Source organism: Lepidochelys olivacea (assembly GCF_965140295.1).
Source record: "Lepidochelys olivacea isolate rLepOli2 genome assembly, chromosome: 1".
Taxonomy (NCBI): domain Eukaryota; kingdom Metazoa; phylum Chordata; order Testudines; family Cheloniidae; genus Lepidochelys; species Lepidochelys olivacea.
The window spans coordinates 265,129,525-265,154,082 of NC_140411.1; the positions used below are offsets into that span (position 1 = coordinate 265,129,525).

Here is a 24,558-nt window from a genome sequence, read left to right on the forward strand (position 1 = left end):
ACAACGCTGAGCCAACTTGCCTAGAACACACTGCGACTGCGAAGAAATGGGCGCTGGTGCGAAGTGGTGTGCAGAGAGATCTGTGGTATGTACAGCACTCTTTGTATGGATAAAGGGAATTGTAGTCACACGAATTGCCATACCAGATCAGTCTGTCTGTTCATCCAGTCCAGCACCAGCTGCTTCAGGGGGAAGTTCAAGAATCCCTGAGTAGGCAGGTATGGAATAACCTGCCCACAGGGAGAAGTTTCTTCTTTACTCCCCCATCTGGAAATCTTGACACCTAGTTAGTACAGAAACTTTACCAGCCAGGCCACATAGACAGTGACCTGTCCCCCAAAGGATGGTCATGGGAGGGATCATAGAATCATAGACTTTAAGGTCAGAAGGGACCATTATGATCATCTAGTCTGACCTCCTGCACAATGCAGGCCACAGAATCTCACCCACCCACTCCTGTAACAAACCCCTAACCTATGATTGAGCTACTGAAGTCCTCAAATCATGGTTTAAAGACTTCAAGGTGCAAAGAATCCTCCAGCAAGTGACCCGTGCCCCACGTTGCAAAGGAAGGCGACAAACCCCCAGGGCCTCTGCCAATCTGCCCCGGAGGAAAATTCCTTCCCGACCCCAAATATGGCGATCAGTTAAACCCTGAGCATGTGGGCAAGACTCACCAGCCAGACACCCAGGAAAGAATTCTCTGTAGTAATTCAGATCCCACCCCATCTAACATCCCATCACAGGCCATTGGGCATATTTACCGCTAATAGTCAAACATAAATTAATTGCCAAAATCAGGCTATCCCATCATACCATCCCCTCCATAAACTTATTAAGCTTAGTCTTGAAGCCAGGTATGTCTTTTGCCCCCACTGCTTGCCCTGGAAGACTGTTCCAGAACTTCACTCCTCTGATGGTTAGAAACCTTCATCTAATTTCAAGTCTAAACTTCCTAATGGCCAGTTTATATCCATTTGTTCTTGTGTCCACATTGGTACTGAGCTTAAATAATTCTTCTCCCTCTGTGGTATTTATCCCTCTGATATAGTTATAGAGAGCAATCATATCTCCTCTCAGCCTTCTTTTGGTTAGGCTAAACAAGTTACGCTCTTTGAATTTCCTTTCATAAGACAGGTTTTCCATTCCTCGGGTCATCCTACTAGTCCTTCTCTGTACCTGTTCCAGTTTGAATTCATCTTTCTTACACATGGGAGACCAGAACTGCACACAATATTCCGGCTGAGGTCTCACCAGTGCCTTGTATAAAAGTACTAACACCTCCTTATCTCTACTGGAAATACATCGCTTGATGCATCCCAAGACAGCATTAGCTTTTTTCACAGCCATATCACATTGGCGGCTCATAGTCATCCTGTGATCAACCAAATACTCTGAGGTCCTTCTCCTCCTCTGTTACTTCCAAGTGATGTGTCCCCAGTTTATAACAAAAATTCTTGTTATTAATCCCTAAATGCATGACCTTGCATTTTTCACGATTAAATTTCATCCTATTACTATTACTCCAGTTTACAAGGTCATCCAGATCCTCCTGTATGATATCCCGGTCCTTCTCTGTATTGGCAATACCTCCCAGCTTTGTGTCATCCGCAAACTTTATTAGCACATTCCCACTTCTTCTGCCAAGGTTAGTAATAAAAAGATTAAATAAGATTGGTCCCAAAACTGATCCCTGAGGGTGTTTGTACCATTGGAGTTGTTGTGTCTGTGACTGTCATCTTCACTGGCACTGCACCCATGGAGTTAGACACAATAGTGGGTAGCATGTTGGTTAGCCTTGCTCACAGCAAGCGTAACCCAAACAGTGGTGCAAACCCCAGCCTGCTGTTGGGGACAGTCTTGTGTGTGGACACATGGTGATGTTATGGGCAAGCTAGGGAGTCCACATTGTGCTTAGTACCCTAGATCTCTTGAGTGCAGGCAGGAACTTTGAATTTCCAATGAGAGAAATGGCAGCTTCTCTCCAGGTATACATGCCCATGGATCTGTCTGTGTTTCTAGTCTGGTGGAAAGGGTGGAAGTGAGAAAATAAATTATCTCTTCCTAACTGTGTTAAAAGGTAGCATATCATTTTAAATGAAAATATCTTTAAACTCATAAATAACTGGAGGAACTCACTGCTTCAGGATATTAGTTTAATATAGGTATATATTAAGTAGTTGTTTATACAACAAGAATAGCATTTCTAGTGACATTAACTAGGATAAAAATGAGGGTTTGTCAAGCCTCATTTAAAAATGGAAATTGATTATCAGGAGACGAACTGGATAATTATCCTGCCATATTTTATATTGCCCAGTGAAGAGCATTACTGGGGCTGGAGGGGAAAAGTATGCTCAACTTCCCTTTGAAGCATCCAGAATTGGTCACTTTTGGAGGGTGGGATACCAGACTACAGAAACCAATGGGCTATGTTGTTACTGTATGAGGATTTATCTTAAAGCAAAGGTTTGTTTGAACTATGTATATCCAAAGAGCATGCTAGATTTATCAGAACTCCTCAGCATACAGATTAAACAGGAGCAATTGTAGCACTTGGGTGTATTCTTTTTTTAATTCTTTCAGACAAAAATACACCTAATGTATACATTAAACCCCAGTCCAATTTCCGTCACTTACTGTCCTAATGTATTTGATCTCTCCACTGCACACATGCACAAATCAGTTTGTCACACCATGGAAGACTGCTGTGGGAAACGTCAGAGGTCATCAAAACAGGAGATGAACTCCATGTAATTCACTGCACCTCTACTTGTCATTGCTTGAAGTGGGTAGAGTCGGGAGCAACTTTAAGGTTCAAAATGTAAATTAGTATAGCAGCAGTTCTAGAAATGCCAGAAACAGGTGCAGTAGGTCATTTGTAATAGGCTTTGAAAGGCTTTTGTGGCAGGGCTGGTTCTTTAATATTGCACACACTGTTTTCAGGTTTTACGATTGATGCGTACGCACATTCTGGGGATCGCCATGTGATATGATAATTTGCAGCAGCATATGATACATTTCAGAACCATGTGATAAATTGTGTTTGTCATGCATGACCCTTCAGGGCTAGAAATGGGAACTTTCATTTATGCCACTTGAAAGGAAACAATTCCAGTTTTCTAGTGGGCGTTACACGAGACTTGCTTAAAGCTCTGATAGGTTTTCAGGTAACAGGCATTTGATATCACAGGAGCATTATGTTTTTGTAAGTAATGTTTAGAGCTTTCACAGATGTATTTGTTGTAATTTTCCTCTCTCTCTCTCTCTCTGAGGCCTGTGCAGTTAGACTCATGGTACTAAGGGAGCCTGGCTTTACAGGCTGAGGGATATGAAAAGACGTAGTAGCAGTCAACATTAAACTCATTGTCTTTCTCCAACAGTGTTCTGGCTTTTTTTATGGTAGTACCAATGATGTACTAGGTGTTTTCTAGACATTCAAAAAGGGATGATCCCTGGCTCAACAAGCTCAAGTATTTCTGCAAACCATAGGAAAGGTAACATTTTCAAAACCGCCTAAATCCCATTTTCAAAAGTAATTTAGCACTGAAGTCCAATTGACCTTTTGAAAATGGGGCTTAGGTGCTGTGGAGAATTGTACCTAATGTCTGTAGAATTCAGGCTGGCGTGGTGTGATATGAAGCATTTATTGACAGGACCTTCAATGACTCACTCTTGACTCCACTACACGAGAGTAATATGATATGGCCTGCCCAGAGTCATGGCAAAAATCTTTTACCCACATGTGTTCTTTCTAAACAACATGAAACCATTTACCAGATGAGAAACTAACTTCCCCAGTCACTTTCAGAGTCACTAGAACAACTTTTCTTCCCAGAATGTGAAAATGATACATCCATTCTTCTGCTGTTGGTGTCTGGGGAATTTTGACCTCTCAACTTGTCTTGGAGAACTGTGACTTTTTCACTTGAGACTGGACAGTTTATGACATCGACCTTGGCTAGAATGGACTGTGATCTTTGCATCAGGTAGGAGAACAGCAGACTGAGGAAATTATGGCTTCTCTGAGTGCAGGGATTAGACTAGCTCTCGCATAATATTGGGTAATTATGAATCGCTAACATGGGACCTGGGGATTATGGCCCTGCCCATCAGATTGGGAAATTGTTGGACTGGGAGATTATGAGTTGCATCAGATTGAGATTTTGACTCCCAGGGAGTGGCAGATCGAGGCTTCTTGTGGTAGTGAAGATATAGCAGTGATGTCTGAACTGGGGGGATTACAGCTCTCCTCCATGCACTGGTTAAAGTAGATTGAAACTAGAAGGGGAGCTCTCACTGCATCAGCTAAAGAGGAACGGGAGCTAGGGGCGAACTCAGCCCTCCTGAGGGATGGAGAGGAGGAAGGGCTCTCCCGCTCTGCCATAGTAGAGGTGAGGGAACTATGCTCCCATCCACTCCCCCTTATTTTAACCTCAGCCCCAGTGTCTTCCTTTTGACACTGAAAACTTTCCTGTTGAAGAAGCTCACTAGCTATACTCCAAATGGTGCATTTGCACTGGCTTTCCCATGTGGGCTGGCCAAGTGTCCCTCCCAGAGCCTCAGGCCTCCATTGTCAAAGCGATGATGGATAGAGGTTGTCCCAGTTCCCTTGCTGGAACTCCTTGCTCTCCCACGATGGCAGTGGAGATGATTCTCTTTATTGCCCCCTTGCGCCCCCTGGAATGTCTCTACACATGCAGGTTTATGCCCTCTGGGATGCTGCATTGTGTAGTGTCTTCTTATGAATGCGATGAAGATAACTAGGTGACACCACTTGCGTTTTAAGAAATGCCTAGAAACCTGTCTCCACATCAGTCCATTCCAGCACTTGTTGTCATAGATGGTTCTTTGACAATGGAGGCCCTACCCAGGGTGTGGTGCTGGGCTGCTTCTATCAAAGCATTGTCCTCCCCTATTTTCTTTACAAAGATAACATCACTCCCATGCAAGGAAAACAAAGACAAGAGCTACTGTCTGGTGAGCCCTGGTCAATTGACAACATAGCAGTAGTGTGAGCCGGTACAACATCATGCATCAACTATGGGAAAGGGACCGAGAGACTTTTTCCATTGGACCATATGAACTGGAACCATAAACTCACTGAACATTAAATCCCACCAAATGAGGGTAAATCCATCCTCATCATTGTATCCACTCATTATACTCCACACCTGAACATAGCCATTATATGAACAACATACCCCCATAGCTCAATGTCTGTACTTTGACCCGTTAAACTTTTACCCCCAATTGGGGAGATTGCAGATTATGTATTCTTTACGCCACCCGTTCCTAAACCGAATTTTGAACCCCTTGATAATCTGTACCTTATTCCCTGATAACCAGAAACTTCTATGCTTAAACTGTGTACTGTTTTCTTTTTACTTCAACATCATCTTAACAAAATTATTAAATCTGACTGTATGTTCCTATGTTAGCCTAGTCTAAACTGTCAACAGCCAGGAATTTCAGGGTTAATAGTGCCACATTATTCTCCTTACATTCAACAAAATGGCTCAAAGGATTTGTAGCAACATTGTCTTCAACTGTGATCTTCTCTTCTACAAGCTAAACATGTCCAGACCTTGCCTCTACTTCGCTGGGAGACCCACAAAAACCCAGGCACTACTTGAGCTGATGCTGATGGCTTAGTAGGTGGCATTCTTCCCCTCTGAGTTGGTGCTGCTCCACAGGAGTGTTAGCAGTGCCTTTCTCCAGGGCTAATTACAGTTCCTGTGGCCTTTCTTCCCAGAACAGGGATGTTATCCTGGTATCCTGAGCAGTCTGTAAGATTACAATCTAGCTCTGTGTTTGGTAGGTAGGATTCAGGGGTGGTGCATGAAAATAAACTGCCCTCACTGCTCCCTTTCTGAACCGCTTCCCTTTATCTGCAGATTCATTTATACTGAAGAGCAGCAAAAATGTGCCAGGTGCTTTGCAAACATGCAGGAAGACACGGTCGCAGCCTCGAGAGGCAAGAAGAGCTCTGTGTCACTTGAAAGCGTATCTCTTTCACCAAGAGAAGTTGGTCCAATAAAAGATATTATCTCACCCACCATGTCTCTCTAAAGAGACAAGAATCAGAGGAAGGGTGGGGAAAAGGGATATGACATACAAGCAAAGTGACCAGGATGATGCTAGAGATAGGCCCAAGTAGTTCTATGCTTTATTGATTTATTAATATTATGAACATAGAGATGGGTTTCTTTTCTATGGGGCGGGGGAGTCACTTGCTGGGATTGAAGTGGAGGGAAAGGAATATTTGGTGGGAAAAGAAGGGAATGTGGGAGTAAGCCAGGGCAGGGGTAAAGGAAGAGGGTAACTGCATGGGAGGTGAGGGAAGGATGAAAGGCACAGCAGGCAGGGAGATTGGATTGGGCAGCTGAAGGGCTCCAGTGGCAGAGGAGAGACCAAATGATGGGGATTGAACAAGCAATGGCAATAGAGCAAATGAGGAGAAAAAAACCAGAGCTGAGTGAAAAGTGATTGCAGGAGACAGGGAAGGGTCCTCCCAGATGCTGCTGTTCACCACATGGCAGAAGGGAGGGGGGAGAACTCTGTTTCCATGTGTCTTTAAAAAAAACCAGCCCCCCCCCACCCCACACACACACACAACAAACCACACACTCAGCAACAAGGGGAGAGACACAGAAATCACTTTTCCAAATATAGAGACGTTTGTCCCTTTGTAAAGAAGAAAACATACAATGTACAGTGGACCAGTTTCCATGTAAATCTGGAAAAACTCCACTGAGGCCAGTGAAGTAGCTCTGGTTTGACACCAATATAGGTGGGCTCAGAATTTCAACCAGTGCCTCTTTTTCAGGAAACTAAAGGTAGTTAAAGGGTTCGGGGGGAGACTCTCAAGAGAATGTGAACATGGGTGGGCAGGTCAATATCTCTCTCCTGTGTAGTCCCTCTTTTTTGCCTCTTGCTCTCTGTCTCTCCATCCTGTCCTCTCTCCCTTGCTAGGAAACACTCTCAATGTTCATGTTTTAAGTATTTCTCCTTTGTAAGATACTGTCGCCACATTTGTGGCTCCCTTGTTGTTGAGGCAGGATATGGGCAGGAAATATTAACATGAGAGTCATTTTGGAAAAATGCAACTATATTATCTGGGGGAAAATAAAGTGAAACACGGCTATTCACTGAGAGATACTGGAACTTGAAAAACAGTAAGCTGAAAGCAACTTGTGGGGACAACAGACAAACATTTGGCTACGAACTTGCAATGTGACATCCAAATCTGGGGTGGGTGCAAAGAAAGCTAATGCAATTCTAAGCTGTTCATACAGTGGCTCTTCCTACATCAGCAAACTTCACAGACGTATTTCACCACCAGCCCTGTTTTTCATAGCAACTATGTACCAAAGGCTCTACTTGCTCATCTTTGGGGAGTTGTGCTTCAAAATAAGTGGCGTGGGATGGCCTTGAGTGGAGTCTCACCAGTGCCACAAGAGGGACTATTGTCTTCCTGGCCTGTGAGATCTGGAGCTGCGATCACACTAGCAAACTTCATAGCCATCATTCACCACCCTTGCAGCTCCATTTATGGTAGCAATGGCAGAAGCTGGAGTGTTAGACTGGGCTCAGGAAGGTTTTGCCACCATGTTATCTAGCTCTGCTCTCAGACAGGGTAGATGAACTGGTGGGTAAATGTCTGAACCTTGCTTGCGCTGTAGGCTCTACTGTGGCGATCAATGATGGAGCTTCACTGGCCGTGAATTGAAGTCAATGGCAAGTCTTGTCTAAATATCAATGGCTCATGCCAGCCCCTAGAATACCGTGTGCAATGCCAGTTACCTCAGTGCCCTAGAGACATTGGCAAATGTGAGGCAATTCAGAAAAGAGCAATCAAATGTTTATGAGCCTGAAGGGACTAACGTATGAAGGTGAACAGATACATAACTTGGCAAAATGAAAACACCAAGGGGGAGAGGAAGGGCTAATTAGGGTAGCCCAAAGAAATTTTCTGGGATAAATGGATAAGCAATGAGATTTTAAAAACATACGTTTTGTTTTTAGTAATCAGCAGGCTGCAACTTAAATAGCCCTGACGTCGTTGGTGCTTCTTGCTCAGAACAAGCACTCCCTCCTTTGTTACATGCAGTGATGATTTGGGTTTTTAGTCAAGGCGCCGGCCCAAAGGGAGTAAGAGGATGAATGTGAGCAAAGGGAAGCACAGCCTGAATATCAGGAAATGTTTCCTAATGGTGAGGTCTGATACGTCCCCTGGCCGACAATTACACCGTGTGCCGGAAGCCTTGTTGTTGGGGTCATTTCAAAACGGACTGGGCAAAGGACAATAGACTGTAGGGAACAATCCTGCAGAGCAAGAGAGAGAGTGTTTTAGGGAGTGGCTTGTGGAGGGATAATGGCAAAATTATCTAAGAAGTTGCTTTAACATCCTACCTGAAGTGGACATGGATTGTCACAGTCCTCTTTATAACAGGCCTTAACAGATCTGAAGGCTCTTATCAGGTCCATTTTCAGTCTTCTTTTCTCAAGACCAAGTATGCCCAGTTCTTTTAACCTTTCCTCCTAGAACAGGTTTTCTCAACCTTTGACCACTTGTGTTGCTCCCCTCTGGACTCCGTCCAGTTTATCCACATCTTTCCTAAAGTGCCCAAAACTGGACACAGAACTCCAGCTGAGGCCTCACCAGTGGCAAGTACAGCGGGACAATTACCTCCTGTGTCTTACATACATACAACACTCCTGTTAATACACCCCAGCATAGGCGTCGACTTCCTCTCTACCTGGAGGGTGCTTGACTCCATCCCTCCTCCACCATTGGCTGACCCCAATTCCACCCCTTCCTTCAAGCCCCCACCCCTACCCTGCCTCTTCCCACCCCCACTCCACCCCTTCCCCTAGCCCCACCCGTGTCCTGCCTCACCCCACCCCCACTCCACCCCTTCCCCAAAGGCCCCACCCCTTCCTGCCTCCGCTCCATCCCCGCCCTGCCTCTTCCCTACCTCACCCCACCCCCTCCCCCGACCACGCCCCATCTCTGCTCCTCCCCCTTCCTCCCAGCACCGGCTGCATGCCACTGAACAGGTGTTCTGCAGCATGCAGGAGGCATTGGGAGGGACGGGGAGGAGTTGATCGGCGGGGCCGCTAGCGGGCAGGAGGCACTGGGGGGAGGGGAGGATCTTGGCTGCCGGTGGGTGCTAAGCACCCACTAATTTTTGTCGGTGGTTGCTCCAGCCACAGCTCCAGCTGTTGTTTCTTGACTCATTTTTAGACTGTAAGCTCTTCAGGGCAGGGAACACCTCTTTGTCATGGGCTTGTACTGAGGCCCTAGATGCCTGCAATACCAATAAACAATATTGATACTAATAATGAAAGCAGGTCCGAGAGAGCTGGGCTCGGAAAATAAACATCTGGTTTCCAGGTTAGAGGGCCGGGTACGCGTGTCTCAAGTGGGCTTCCTTCGAATGCCTGTGTGGGGTTCTGCTGCTGTCTTTTGCCATCTTCATTCAGGGAAAATGGGATCTGTGGGTATATTTTGTGAACAAAAATAGATGGGGCAAAGCACCTGAAGGTTGTGTCTCAAGAGTCTCCCTTAGTGGCACTGGAGCCACTTCATTCGCCTCCTGCCCCGGGGCAGTGCTCTGGTCCCCTTAGTCCCAGGCCAGTGTCCCTCTCAGACTGCGCAGCGGCCACTGATGAGCACGTGTCTCTGGGAGGAGTCCCGCAAAGTACACACTGTACCCAGATCATGCATGGGAAACAGTGATGGGAGAGTCATAAAAGCAAGGAAACAAACACTAGCTCTCTGGGAACTCCTCATAACTGTGTGGAAGAATTTGAGCACAGTTTGAGGGCAGGCTGCTGATCAGCCCATCCCTGCCTCGGGGCCGTATGTAATTGGTGCAGTGGGGCCCTTAATTCAGGACTAACTGATTCCAATTGTAATTGGAACTCTCCATTGCATTGTGGGGATGGGCAAACGCCAACATGCAGTAACAGATAAAGGGAGTGTTAGCCGCGCAGACAGAGGTGCTCTTGTGTGCCAGTCCGGCCTAGTGACCAGTGCACAATCTCAGTGGCAGAGAAAACGGTCTCTGGAATTCCACCCCTTGCACAAATGCAGGAGGCATGTGAGGTGAAATGGCCATACCTGAATAGCCACCTGCCTAGCTGTCATGTGAGCAAATGGGATGTTGAAACACAGTGGGGAGGAGCTGGCAACGGGCCCGAGGGAAGGTAGGTAAACTCCTCTGGTGTGGCTGACATTTTTAGACTCTTTGGTTTCCACCTGACTGTACAATCAATACTCCAGCAGCTAGGTGACAAACTCTTCTGTTGTTGAGATTAGCTCCGCAGAGACTGGGGCGGAAAGAAGAGAGGAGGAAATGGGTGTGGGAGAAGGGCTGAGGTGTCTGCAGGTTTGGGATACATTCCTATTTGCTGTATCCTGGAATGGCTGCTTCTCACCTTGAAGGAGGCATTTCTCCTGAAATTCCAGGTCACGCGACTTAACTCTTTCTGTCATCTGCAGCTGCAGAGTTCAAGAGGACACGCATGCCCCTTCCCCTTCCTCCTGGTCAGCATTCCAGCCATAGGGATGGATCATGGAGAAGAGATGTTTTGGAACAGAAAGTGAGTGACAATGATCCGTGTGTGAGTTCTGCTGAAACATGGAGCCTAAGATTTGGCAATGGAAGCTAGCATGTGCTCTGCATTCTTTTCGGGCTTCCTGTCCACTTCTGTGTTGACCTTACAGACCTAGAGCTGGATTTTTCCAGCAGGCTAAAACCACTTTGCGCTAGGTAAACCATGCAAAGTGGCCTTATGATATCCCGAGATGGCCGGTGGAGCAATTCCCTGTGCCAGGGAGCTCTCCACTGGTGTAAATCTGGCAAAGGCAGTTCCCTTGCCTCTTACACCAGCCATCCCCTGCCTCATTGCCAGTTTCAAGATCATGTCAGGGAGGTTCCAGGGCAGGGCGCAGGCAGAACAGGGACGGGGAGATGGTATGGCAGAGTGGAGTGGAAGTACTCTCAACCCTCCACTGGTGTGAGGCCCTGCCAGTGACAGGTTGCCTCTGTGCGGCCCTAACTTCCACAAAGCTGAGTGGCTCTGAATGAGGGATCCATATCCAATGCCCTGCAGCTACCCTTCTCTGCCAGGTCTGAATGTCCTAGTCTTCATGTCCAAGAACCTCAATGGATTAGGATCTGGATAACTATCAGACCTTCTTACCCCACAGGAAGCACAAAGACCACTGAAGCTGGAGAAGCACAGCATCAGGCTTGCGGGGACTAGGAAGTGCTTGGCGATAGGACTTGGGCTGTGGGATGCTTTGCCAAAGGAGATCAGACTGAGCCACGGCCAGCTGTGATGAGATCAAACAGAAAAGAACGCACCTTTTTGCTGCAGGCTTCCCTCAGCGAAAACATCTTTCTCTTGGCCAGCATTTCATAAAGCCTGCCAGGGTCAGGGGAGAGTGAAACAATGAGCAGGAGGAGAGTATGGCAGCTGAGATCTCTTATGGACCTTTTCAGAGGTACCTAAGTGGTTGTGTGCTACCACAAGGCATCCAAATCCTTCCCACATCATCAGATGTCACTTAGGGCTTGACAAACCATGGTGAGAGGTACCTTAATGATGCATGGATGGAGACACATGGGGGAAGGTGAGCAAATGCCATGCCACACAGTTTTAAAACTGGAGAAAACCCGCTGTTTTTCTTATTTACATCTACAGTGCAATAGATGCCCGCTGGTGCTTTACAAAACAAACAGGGCTGGATTCTGCTCTCAGGAAACATGAACAATTTTTTCTGGAAGCCTGACTCTGAGCTACACCATCCAGAACTCTCACAGCAAATTGCAGACTAGGAGACTATTCACAGCAACAATTTGGAGTGATATTCCCCTCGGGGAATTTAACAAGCCTTGTGCTGGCCCTCTGCCCTGGGAGGAATTTCACCTTGGGCAAATAATTTAAAGTAGTGAATACTGTAAATCTGAGAGACGGGTACACTGTTTACAGGCGAGTTTTGCAGAGAAAAAGAAGATTGTCTATAAAATATGCATGGAGCTGGACTAGCAACGAGCCTACATAACCACGGCTGAACCATAATGCGGTCATGGTCTGAGTGCTGGCTCGAAAGGATCTTAGGGAGTTTTAGAATGTAGGATTCAACCAGTAGCGCCCCTTAGGGAAAGAGTGAACTTCCTGTAGGCAAAATTCCTTCCTGTTTCTCCCTTCACTCACTGGGCCCATCCCATTTTAAATTGTTTGCAGTTGGATTTCTGGTGTCTGATGTACCATATGAACTACTAATATACACACAGGGAATATTATTTGTAACACAACATACGTCCTGAATCATTTAGCTGTAGCTCAGTCCTTCTCTTTCTTCAACTCTCCTTTTCTGTTCCTATTCTTCTCCTCCCACCCTCCCCTTCTTGGTGGAGAATGTTTTTCCATTTCACTTGAGAGACTCTCACAAAGCAGTTTCCTCCCCCTCCTGTGTGGAGGAGAAACAGCCACATCTGGAGGCCATTTACATCTGGAAGATCTCATTTGACATTCCTCCCTTTGAAATCCAATCCATGGATGAAACCTTCCATCCAAATGGGCCTCCTGAATTATGTGCGTAGCTGGAAAAAGGCTAGGTGAAGGGGTCCAGGAAAGAAGCCCCTGCCTGCGTGTTTGATTAGCAGGAATCAAACACAAGAATGATATGCACTGTGACATTTATTTCCTGAATGTAGTAGTTATATGGGGATTGGGTTTCATAGTTCTAAGTGCACACAACACCTGTTCTAAAAGTAATATGATAAATAACCTAAACACAGTGAACCTAGTATGCCACAGGCAGGTTACATAGGTGCATGTTAAATCAAATCCTCTCAAGCATTGTGTAAATTACACCAGGAAAAATTAATTAGATGGTAAACTCTTCAGAGTGTGGACTTTCTTTTTGTTCGGTGTTTACACAGAGTCAGCCCAGTGGGGCCCAGGTTTATGATTGGGGCCCGTAGGTGCTATTGCAATACAAATATTAATAAAAATGCTCCCATCCCAAGCACTAGCACTGGAATATTTTGGCCTTGTTGTAGAGAAAGTCACCATGTCCAAACACGAAGTGTGGTAAAGGAAAACTAATCCCTTTGGCCTTGATCCTGCATCACGGCCCACGAGCACTGCACCCCTGCACCGGGGGGAATCCCACGGCTTCAACATTCTGATGTCCTCAGTGGCTCTCTGCTATAAAGACCATCACTAACAGCAACCTTTCATGCCGGAGGCTTGTCTGCGCTGGTGCTGTACAGCGCTGCAACTTTCTCGCTCAGGGGTGTGAAAAAACACCCCCCCCCCGAGCGCAGCAAGTTCCACCGCTGTACAGCGCCGGTGTAGACAGTGCCCCAGTGCTGGGAGCCGCGCCCCTTGTGGAGGGGGTTTTTTAGAGTGCTGGGGAGAGCTCCCTCCCAGCGCTCTGCCGCGACCACACAAGCCACGTTAAAGTGCATTACCGGTGCCAGTGTAGATGTCGCCCTGAGTGAACAGCTTTGGCTACGTGTAAATCGCTGCAGGCTGGATCCCTGGCCCCCTGCCAACCAGGGTGTGTAACAGTATCACGGTTAGGTAAACAGTGCCTCTCATACTGCGCTTCTGCCTGTCTGAAACCACAACCTCTGGCTGCTGCTCACATTGCCAATGTGTGTGGATTTTGTGGTTGATGCTCCTCTGTGTTGGTATAATTTCCCCTTTGATTTGTTTACATAACGTTGCTCCAAGTGTAATTGAGCTTCATTGCGTGGAAAGAAATCCCCTATAGGCCGAATCCTATATACAAGAAGTGAGCGTTGCACAGCTACAAGCCCTTGCTAGAGAGAGGCCATGTCTCCTATTTTCTCCAGGTTGTACCATGAGAGAGTCTGCAGATCTAGCCTTCTGTGACCATAGGTAAGGCACCTGGTCCCGCAGATGGACGGTCCCAGGATTCCTAAGGCTTTATATGCCAAAAGTAAGAACTTCTATGGCACTTAGGGTGACATTTACTCTTGTGCAGGGGCCAGCATGACACTTATGCCCTGCTTAATCCCTCTTCTGTCAGGCTGAGCCATCAAGTCAGCATTATTACTACTTGCCAGCAACGCCCCTCTGCCATGTACATTGCCCAAACCGGACAGTCTCTACGCTAAAGAATAAATGGACACAAATCTGGCATCAGGAATCATAACATTCAAAAACCAGTAGGAGAGCACTTCAGTCTGCCTGGTCACTCAATAACAGACCTAAAAGTGGCATTCTTCAACAAAAAAACGTCAAAGACAGACTCCAACGTGAAACTGCAGAACTGGAATTAATTTGCAAGCTGGACACCATCAAATTAGGCCTGAATAAAGACTGGGAGTGGATGGGTCCAGTGGTGAGCTGGAGCCGGTTCCCACCGGTTCACTAGAACCGGTTGTTAAATTGAGAAGCCTTTTTAGAACCGGTTGTTCCGCGAGAGAACAACTGGTTCTAAAAGGGCTTCTAAATTTAACCGGCCAAAAGTGGCACCTTTGGCGCCGACTCCATGGGTGCTCCAGAGCTGGAGCACCCATGGGGAAAATTTGGTGGGTGCAGAGCACCCAGCGGCAGCTCCCCGTCCCCCCGCCAGCCCCAGCTCACCTCACCTCCACTCCACCTCCTCCCCTGAACGCTCCGCCCCGCTCTGCTTCTCCGCCCCCGCCCCCCCCCAGGCTTCCCGTGAATCAGCTGTTTGTGTGGGAACCAGGGCAGGCTGAGAAGCAGGTGGCGGCTTTGCACTCAGGCCCAGGGAGGTGGAGGTGAGCTGGGGCGGGGGGCGGGGGCGTGCAAGGAGGGCTGCCCGCGCCGCAGCAGGTAACCCCGGGGGGGGGGAGGGCAGGGGAACTGCTCCCCACCTCAGCTCACCTCCGCCACCATTGGCCTGAGCAGGAAGCCACTACCTGTGTCTCAGCCCTCCCCGGCTTCCCACCGAACAGCTGATTTGTGGGAAGCCCAGGGAGTGCGGAGAAGCAGAGTGGGGCGGTGCATTCAGGGGAGGAGGTGGAGTGGAGGGGAGGTGAGCTGGGGCTGGGCACAGGGCGTGGAGCTGCTGGTGGCTGCTCTGCACTCACCAAATTTTCCCTGTGGGTACTCTAGCCCTGGAACACCCATGGAGTTGGCGCCTAAGGAGCCACTTTTGATGTGATCAGTGGGGGGAACAGCCGCTCCCCCTGCTCCCCCCCAGCTATGCTCCCCCACCCCTAGGAGCCAGAGGGACCTGCCGGATGCTTCCTGGGAGCTGCCCCAGGTAAGCACTGCTGGGACTCCCCACCTCGCCACCCCAGCAGGTTCCTCTGGCTCTTAGGGGTGCGGTAGGCACCCACTATGGTGGCCCACGAGACCATCCTTCCCAGTTCTGGGGGCAGTCAGGGGACAGGGGAGGAGGGTGGATGGGGCAGGTGTCCTGGGCGGGGCATCAAGGAATGCTGGGGGTTGGATGGGCAGGAGTCCCGGGGGCTAGGGGTGGGCAACGACCCCCTCGTGGGGTGAGGAGGGAACCGGTTGTTAAGATTTTGGCAGCTCATCACTGGTTGGGTCATTACAAAACCTAAACCTAATTTCCCCCATACTAATTTCGCCCTACTGTTACTCACACCTTCTTTTCAACTCTTTGAAATGGGCTGCCCTCATTACCACTACAAAAGTTATTTTTCATCCCTTGGTATCCTGCTGTTAATTGATTTGTCTTGTTAGACTGACCTCACACTTGGTAAGGCAACTCTCATCCTCTCATGTATTTATACCTGCTCCCGTATTTTCTACTCCATGCATCTGATGAAGTGGGTTTTAGCCCACGAAAGCTTATGCCCAAATAAATTTGTTAGTCTCTAAGGTGCCACAAGGCCTCCTTGTTGTCTTTACTTGTATAATGGTAGCACCAGAAGCCAAGGACCTTTGTGCTAGGCACCATGCAACCATATACAAAGAGACAGCCCTGGCCCCAAAGAGTGTACAGTCTAATGGTGCATCTCTCTGCACTGGCAGTGGGAGGGGCAACCCCTTGGAGAATGTATGGCAGTCCTCTAGCGTGGTAGTTATAGAAGTCCAGGGAAAATGTGAACACAAGAGCCTAAATGGTGAAAACTCATTTAGATTTTCTATATTCTTCACTCTGAATAATTTGGGCTTTATTACAGGCATGTGATGTTGACCGTGACATCAAGGCCCTCATTATCCTATCAGTTGTGACGTTTGTTGGACTCGCCTTTAAATCAGTGCTGCATGTGTCTGCAATTGCAATGATCGCCTCCACCCTGCACCGCCCTGGGCTGTGACACTTCACCTTTCGCTGACACTTGTGGCCTGCCTTCCAGAGGTGCTGAGCACCTGCTGCGCCCGTTGACTGCAGCTGGAATTCTGGATGCCCCGCAACTCTGCCAATCAGGCTCTTGGAACTTCAAGCTTCCCTTTGATTGAGCTGTTTAATTTCCGATTGACGAAGAAGGGCGTCTTCTGAAAACCTGGGTTCTTTCTCAAGGGGAAGAAAGTGAAACTTGGAGGGGTAAAAGCACATGCGATGCACTGAACATTTTAGGTGGTCCAAGAAAATGTGGCTAGCAGTAATGGAATGAATTTGAGCAAAAGGAAACTTTAATTTGGCTATCCAGAAACATTTCCTACCAGTGAACACTGTCAGTGTGCGGAATAGACTCCCAAGGGGAGCACTGTCATGTCAGCCCAGTCACTTCAGTAATTTCAAACTGGACAGGCAAGAGGACAAAATACTGGAAACTAGGCTGAGGGAAAGACTATGAGTGTGATCTTGCTCCATCAAAGCCAATGGGAACTTTGCCATTGCTTTCAATGGTCAATGTACAATGATTATGCCCTATATGATCTAATGGTACTTCTTCTTACAGATCTCTTTCTTACACTCCAAAGTGTGGAGATGGCTTGGGGGTAGTCCAAATAAAGCCCAAACTCTCAAGTTCAGCTCTATTTCCCTTTCCTCAGGGCCAGTTTTATGAATAAACAGAAGATGCAAAAGGCTCAGTGTCATGCAAAATGCTGGGAAACAGAGGCCTATCCTGCTTTCCACAAGCAGGGAAGGGAGAGGACATGCCCTTCCCCCTAGGTAGCCCTTCCTAGCTATCTCCTAGGCCCCAAGAGCTACAAATTCAATTCACTAAAACACACTCCTCTCCCTCTCCTCCCCCTGCTCTGTCTGGTAGATTCTTGTGGATTTCCTCTCCATCAAGCCACATTCCAAAATGCCTGGTCCTGCCCACCTATGAATAATGCCTGCAAACATTTCCTCTCCGTGGACTTCTCTGAACACTCCTCCGTAAAAAATCTCTACTGCCATTCCTTCTAAACTTTCCTGGTATTCCCCAGGCACACCTGCTGCACTAGAGTATATTTGTGTTTGGAGTAGACAGCAGGAGGGAAAAGGTGAAGGCAAATACTGTGATTTCATTAATAAGGAATTTATTTGAGCAATAACCTCTATGGTGCTCTCCACCCAGATAATCACTCTGAACAAACATTCCATATGTCAAAGTGCTCTTGCAGATAAGAGCTAACTCACTGACCCCCATCCTCTCTCAGCTTGAGCTGAACTTTCAGCACTTAATACCACTGAGCACCCTAGCGCTACACTTGCAGAATGGAAGGAATGCTCTGTTCAACTAGCTGGCATAGTGCCACACATTAGACGTTGCATGTTCCCATCATCATTTTCAAGAGAGGCCTTATTTTGAAGGATAGTCCACACAACAGTGGGGGGGGGTCTAAATTTTCAAAGCAGCTTTGGGTTAATGTCTAAAACTTTGCTTGCAGTTTAGAGTGCACAATAATTCACATGCAAGGTTTTGACAATCTGGAAACTCAGATTTGTGTATGAAGACTGTAGTTGTGCAGACAAATCACAGCTAGACTTCTGTTTGAGCAACGTGTGCAAATGCTGCCTGCTGGAGTAAATCCACACCCGAGGTATACATATGGATAACCGCAAAGGTATAATTTTAAAAAGTGCTTCTGAAAATTTGACCTCAAAACTGTCCTGAAATATACTTGGGGCGGACACAGCATCATCATCTTGTGATGGTTGCCGAGCAACATTGTGATTGCTGTGCTGAGACTTCCTGATATCATTGCGGGGTAATTGTGTTGGACCCAGTAATAGTTGCATTGCAACATAGTGATGCTTGCATGAGTATGTGGATCCATCGTGAGATGCTGGTGTAATAATATGGTGACATTTACATTCTGCCTTAGTGCTTACGAAGCCCTCGACACCTTATCATCTGAGTTCCTCAGAATCCTTATTTGGCTTTATCCTGTCAACATTGCTATGAGGTCGAGAAATATTCTCTGCATTCTACAGATGAGGAACTGAGGGTAAATTCAGTAAAAAGGACACGCAGAAAGTGGGTGACTGAGCCTGGAATTGTACCTAGATTTCCTGCGTGCCATTTCAGTGCTTTAACCACAAGGACATCCCTCCCCTTGTAATGTGGTTATTTTTGCTTTATTACATCATAATATAACAGTCAGAACATTGAAATGTAACTTCTCCCTGTCACAAAACATAAACTTTTCCCCAGAGGTCAAGGTTTAGAACATGGAAACTATCAACTATACAAAATCAGTGTAGCTCATATTATATGGATTAAAATCTGGTTAACTGCTAGATCTCAAAAAGTAATTGTAAATGTGGACTCATCAGCCTGTGGGCTTGTTTCTAGTGAGTTTCTGAAGAGATCTGTTTTTGGCTCAGTGCTGTTCAAAATGTTTATCAGTCATCTGGAAGAAAATATAAAATCATTGCTGGTAAAATTTGCAGATGTCACAAAAAATAGTGGAGTGGTAAATAATGTTGGGGATGGTTCAGTTATACAGGCTGACCTGAACTGCTTGGTACAGTGGGCTCATTTTAACAAAATGTATTTTAAGACAGGCAAATGCAAGGTCATACATCTCGGAACAGATAATGTCCATGACATTTACAAGATGGGAGACAGCATCCTTGAATGCACTGACCTTGAAAAGGTCTTAGGGCTTATTGTTGATAACCACCTGAACATGAGCTTCTAGTGCAATGGAGCTAAGTGAGGGAGAGCACACTTTTGGATGTATACGGAGACTATTAAGTAAGGTAGGGAGATGGTATTACCTCTGTTAACTTCGTTAGCGGGACCATTCCTGGAATACCATGTCCATTTCTGGAGTCATGTTTCGAAAAGGATATTGAACAAATGGAAAGGATTCAGAAAAGAACTACAAGAATGATTCACAGAAATGAGGCATACATTTTTAACAATGAGACTAATTAACCTTTGGAACAATTTATGAAGGGATGTTTAAAATCAAGTTTGGATGCGTTTTTCCCCCTAAAAGGTATGCTCCAGGAATTACTTTTGGCAAAGTTCTTTGGCTGTGTGGTGTGATAGAGGAGGTCAAACTAAATGATCACAATGGTCCCTTCTGGCCTTGGAATCTATAAATCTATGGGCTGATCTACATTACATGGTTATGTTGACCTAATTATGTCAGTGTACACACTACAGCCTTGCTCCTGCTGATGTAACTGCCCTACTACACCGATATAATAACTCCACCTCTGCGAGAGGCACAGGGCTTATGCCAGTGTATTTAAGGCGAGGCTGTGTCTGTGTAGACACTGCATTATTTACACCTGCTGTTGGCTGTCTTGTTAATTTCACTGCAGGAGCCATGAAAATGACAAGAAAATAAGGCAGCTAGATCCCAGCTGTCCCTGCTCCCCTGGAGAGCTGGGTGGCTAGACCCTGCTCCCTGCTGGGAGCCGGGGTGAGAAGCCCACGTGACTGGCCCCACTCCCAGTGGGGGAACGGGGAAGCAAGAAGCTCTAAGTGGCTTCTCGCTCCCAGAGGGGAACGGGGAGTGGGGGGCAGCCATTGGGAGCCTGTGTGGCAGCCAGTCTCCCAACAGAGAGCTGCCAGTGGAGCTGAGAGACCAGGCTCTCAGCTCCCCACACTGCTCTTCTTTATTCAGTGGAAGCGCTCCTGGTGAGGACATACACCATCAACCCAAGGAGGGTACTGTGGACATGCACCGTAAATCAACATAATATAGGTTGACTTACATTTCTAGTGTAGACACACCCTATGTCTGGTGTAACCGTGCCTCAGTGGGGCACAACTGAGAATGCCAAATTCAGGACGAAATGCTGAGAAATAGGGCAGATACACCCCAAGACTGGTAGCTAATCCCTCATAGGATATAGCAAACCAGCAACAAAAGTAAATTTCTGTTTCGCCACGCTGGCTAACAAGAAACCAAAAAAAGCAGGTCCTTGGGCATCCCAGTCCTTGTATTACTACTGAAAACACTGGATTTTAAGGTGAGTGGTTCTTTACAACCAGTCTCATCAACTTCTGATTCTGGGTTCTTCTGATCCCAAAGGAACAGCCATACACCCAGGTCAATACAGAACTTAGATCTTACCCCAAAATCATGCTGATGCCAGTCCTTTAGTATCTAAAATCTAAAGGTTTATTCATAAAAGAAAGAAAGAAAGAAAGAAAGAAAGAAAGAAAGAAAGAAAGAAAGAAAGAAAGAAAGAAAGAAAGAAAGAAAGAAAGAAAGAAAGGTGAGAGTTAAAATTGGTTAAAAGAATCAAATACATACAGTAATTACAAAGTTCTTGGTTCAACTGCTGGCTTAATACATCTCTGGTTGCTTCCAAATTATTGGAAGGACCTCAATCCCTTGGTTAGAATGCTCCCATTAGTATAGTCCAGAGGTCTGGGCAAGAAAGAGTCCAAATGGAGGTGTTTTCAGGGCCTTTTATAATTTCTGCCATGTGGAGGGAATCCCATTGTTCTTACTGTGGAAAATTACAGCAACAAGATGGAGTTTGGAGTCACGTGGGCTCCATGCATTTCGCCTAGTCACAGCAGGAAATTCCATTAAGTGTAGATGGGCATCTACCATGGTCCATTGTCAGTTAAGTGTCCTTTCCATGGGCCACTCCATTTGAATAGTCCCTACAAGATGTGCTGGCTAGCTACCTTGTGGGCGGTACCCCAGGAGCAAACATTTGAAATCCAGGTATAGAGCCAATACTTATAACTTCAAATACAAAGATGATACATGCATACAGGTAGCATAATCATAATCAGCAAATCATCACCTTTTCATAAACACTTCACTTGACAACCTTTGTACAAGATTTGCTGCAAATATATAACTGTGATCTATATGGTCAAATATGCAACAATGATCCATATGGTTATATTTTAATCAGATAACGTTACAAGGTAGTGTGGACATGCACACACTGTGGTGACTGAAAATCAACCTAATATAGGTTGACTTACATTCTAGTGTAGACACACCCATAGTGAGAGACTTAAGAAGCTGAATCTATTAGGCTTATTCAAGAGAAAGTTAAGAGGTGATCATGGTCTGCAAATACCTACATGGGGAAGAGATTTCTGATAGAATATGGCTCTTTAATGGAGCAGTAAGAGACATTAACAAGATCCAGTAGTTGAAAGCTCAGTCAGACAAGTTCAGTCTACAAATAAGGCACATATTTTTGACTGGTGAGGGTAATAAACCATTTGAACAACTTACCTAGGTACATGGTGTATTCTCCATCACCTGAAGTTTCTAAATCAAGATGTGGTCTCTTTTTAAATGGTACACTTGAGCTCAGACAAGCAGTGAGCTTCATGCAGGAATTACTGGGTGGTGAGGATCTATGGTCTATGCTATGCAGGAGGTCCGACTTGATTATCACAACGGTCTCTTTAAAATCTATGAACTCCCACAGTACATCAAGTTTATTACAAAGGGAGGAGTGATTATTGGGACAGAGTCCTCAAGAAATCCCTGGGAAATGGAAACAGAATAATTAATTCTCAACAGTAATTAAACAGAGCTCTCAGCTTTAGTGAAAGTGCTCTGATAAAATCTCTTGACAAACCTGCTCCAGTGTGCAGAAGGTGGAAGCCACGCTTGCCTGCAGGTCCATCCTCTGGGGAGTGTGCAGCCCCGGCGTACTCTGGAAGTAAAAAGGAGCCACAGAGCCCTCTAAAACGGGAGACAAAACTTTCTTGATGTGGATTTGGACATTTCAAGCCGTGATCAAATAGCTGGCCAAGAGTCTGAAGAAGAGAAATCATTTTCTCTGGATGTAAATGTAAGTTGTTGGCCAGCAGTGAAGCATCTGAGCCACGGGCTTGAGGGATGGGCATGGGTGGAGAATGTTACAGTAATCACCCTCCCCCCTCCCCCGCCCGATGTAATATAGTAAGTGAAGCCAAAGGTCAGGTACGAGAATTGGCTTTCCCAGGGTCCCTCCCCTTTGCCCAAAATGAGGGCACCCCTGAGGCAACAAGCAAATGTAAAGGTGCTAGCTAAAAATTGTGCTGTGCTAGCTGCCGCCCATTAGTGATGGGGAAACAATCTCTTTCCCAATAACAACACGTAATAGGGTTCTCTAGCACTGGCCATCTGAAAGAGTCCCAAAGCACCCTGCAGACGCCATATGGGCTTTCAGAAGAAAGGCCTCCAGTTCTCCTGACCTTATGTAAAGCTGATGAAACAGCTGCGAATGGGGCTTGTGGGGAACTTTACTCTCTCTAGATTTTCATTTTCATTCAAATCTTTAGAAGGTGGCTTTTCCCCTCCGGATGGAAACCAGATCACGGAGTAGGCACAGACACTCCAATCCAGCAAAACACTTATGCATGTGCTTGATGGACTGGAGACAGGAAAAAACCCACCAGTACTTTCTGGCACAGTTTTGTTGTGACTCTAATGCTGTAATATTCTGTAAGAATCACTCAAGCCTGAGCTAGCACTATTGTTAGAGGGAACGACAGGGCATTGGTCTAGAATCCCATGTTAACTCTAAAGAGGAGGCAGGCCAAGGGAGGGAATGGGAGGGGATGCTGCACAGTAGGACTGAAGTGCTGCAGGTCAGATTTCTAAATGCATGTTGGCAGAGCCATGGGACATCCTTAGGATTGAAATAGGTTTTCCAATGTCACGACTGAGGTTATTTATTTGGCGTACGCAATCCGGTCAAGCCAAGCCACAGCATTCTTTATCAACGATGTTCAAGGCATGAAGACCTCCAGGAAGTTGAGTCATTTTGCAGTCCTCAACAATGTGTGTCATAGTTTGTGGCTGCCTACACGGACATAGTGGACTGTCTTGAGCATGCCACTGAAATTCCGTTGCAGCACAAATTCCATGTCCAGTACGAAACCGGTTCAGAAGGGTCCATTGCCTTCGCGGAAAATCAAACCTGGGTTGAAGCTGAGTGAGGTCCGAGACAAGATAATTATTTGTCACTTTCTCTGTGGACCATGAAGCCTGCCACACATCCTCAACATGTAAACTTATCCACAATGGGCGACTTGAGGGCAGACGACCATGTGATGGATTAAACCAGTCTTTAATTAACAGTAGATGTGGCATATCACTCAGTTTTGTCACAAGCTTTGCTATGCTTTTCCTCTCTGCAATCACTGGGCGGAGCAATATTGCAGAGAACCAGTGACCATGGTAGAGGAGTAGATTTAAGGGTGCCTGAAATAATACGCATGGTGGAGTTAAGTTGTACGTCCATCATCTTTGTGTGAGACAAACGAGCCCATACTGCAGCGCAATTCTTCGCTGCTAAATAACAGAGTGCCAAGGCTGAAGTGTGTAACGACTGGGTGTTGGCGCCCACTACTGAGGTGCATTGGCCTAGCTGAGAGCCAAGTCCCAGGCCTGGAACAACAAAGGACTGGAGAACACTGGCAGAGCTGTTTGGTGTGCCCACACTGGGTTAGCAAAGGGGTGAGACATCAAACTGTGCATTCTGGATTTTAATCTATTCTCGTAATCCCTGATTTAAAAACCCTTTTACTTTGAGAAAATGGGGGAAATCATTAAAAATTCAGTTACTAAAATAAAAATCCTCTTGTGAAAAACGACGGATGAGATCCAGGCTGAAATTGTGCCTTCCCCACATCTCTACAGCTCTCCCTGGAAGTGGGTCTGAGTCAGGCCGAGCAAGGCCGGAGATCACAGCACCTGATTACGGGTAGGCTTGTTCCCTGTCATAGTTATTGTAACATTCTTGTGACATGTAATCCTCACTGCAAGTCACATTTGTCTTGCTGTCCACGTTTCACCCAACTGGGAGCAGCCCCTCAGAGCGGCAGCCACAGATGTTGCTGCCCCTGACCTCTCTTGGGACTTCTTGTTCCTTTCAGGTAGGCTGTCTGGCTCCGCAGCAACTGCAGGGCTGCAGGCTTCTTCTGACTGTATCCTAGCCACGCTCTCCTCTCTCTCTCTGTCACCTGTCTGCCTATTCATAGATCTATTTTCTCTTCCCCTCTGAGATTCTGTAGCTCATGCAGAAAAGTCTCAAACCGTGCTAACTGCATTGTATAAAAACAGCATATCATAGAAATTAGAGATGGGGAAGTCCTGTTAGAGCATCTTGACGATCTCCCTACATTCAACCTGCAGGACTGTTCCCTTACAGTACCATTTCCAGAGCTCTGTCCAGTCTGTTTTTATATGGCTTAT

The 24,558-nt window shown here is 46.5% G+C and overlaps 1 protein-coding gene across 1 annotated transcript in view; it reads left to right on the top strand.

The window, feature by feature from the left end:
- The first annotated feature begins 17,885 nt into the window (after positions 1-17,885).
- Positions 17,886-24,558, top strand: part of GSG1 (germ cell associated 1) — a 40,600-nt gene continuing 33,927 nt past the window's right edge. Inside the window, exon 1 of the mRNA XM_084625801.1 lies at positions 17,886-17,994. The gene's annotated coding sequence lies outside the window, so the exon portion shown is untranslated. The remainder of the gene's footprint in view (positions 17,995-24,558) is intronic.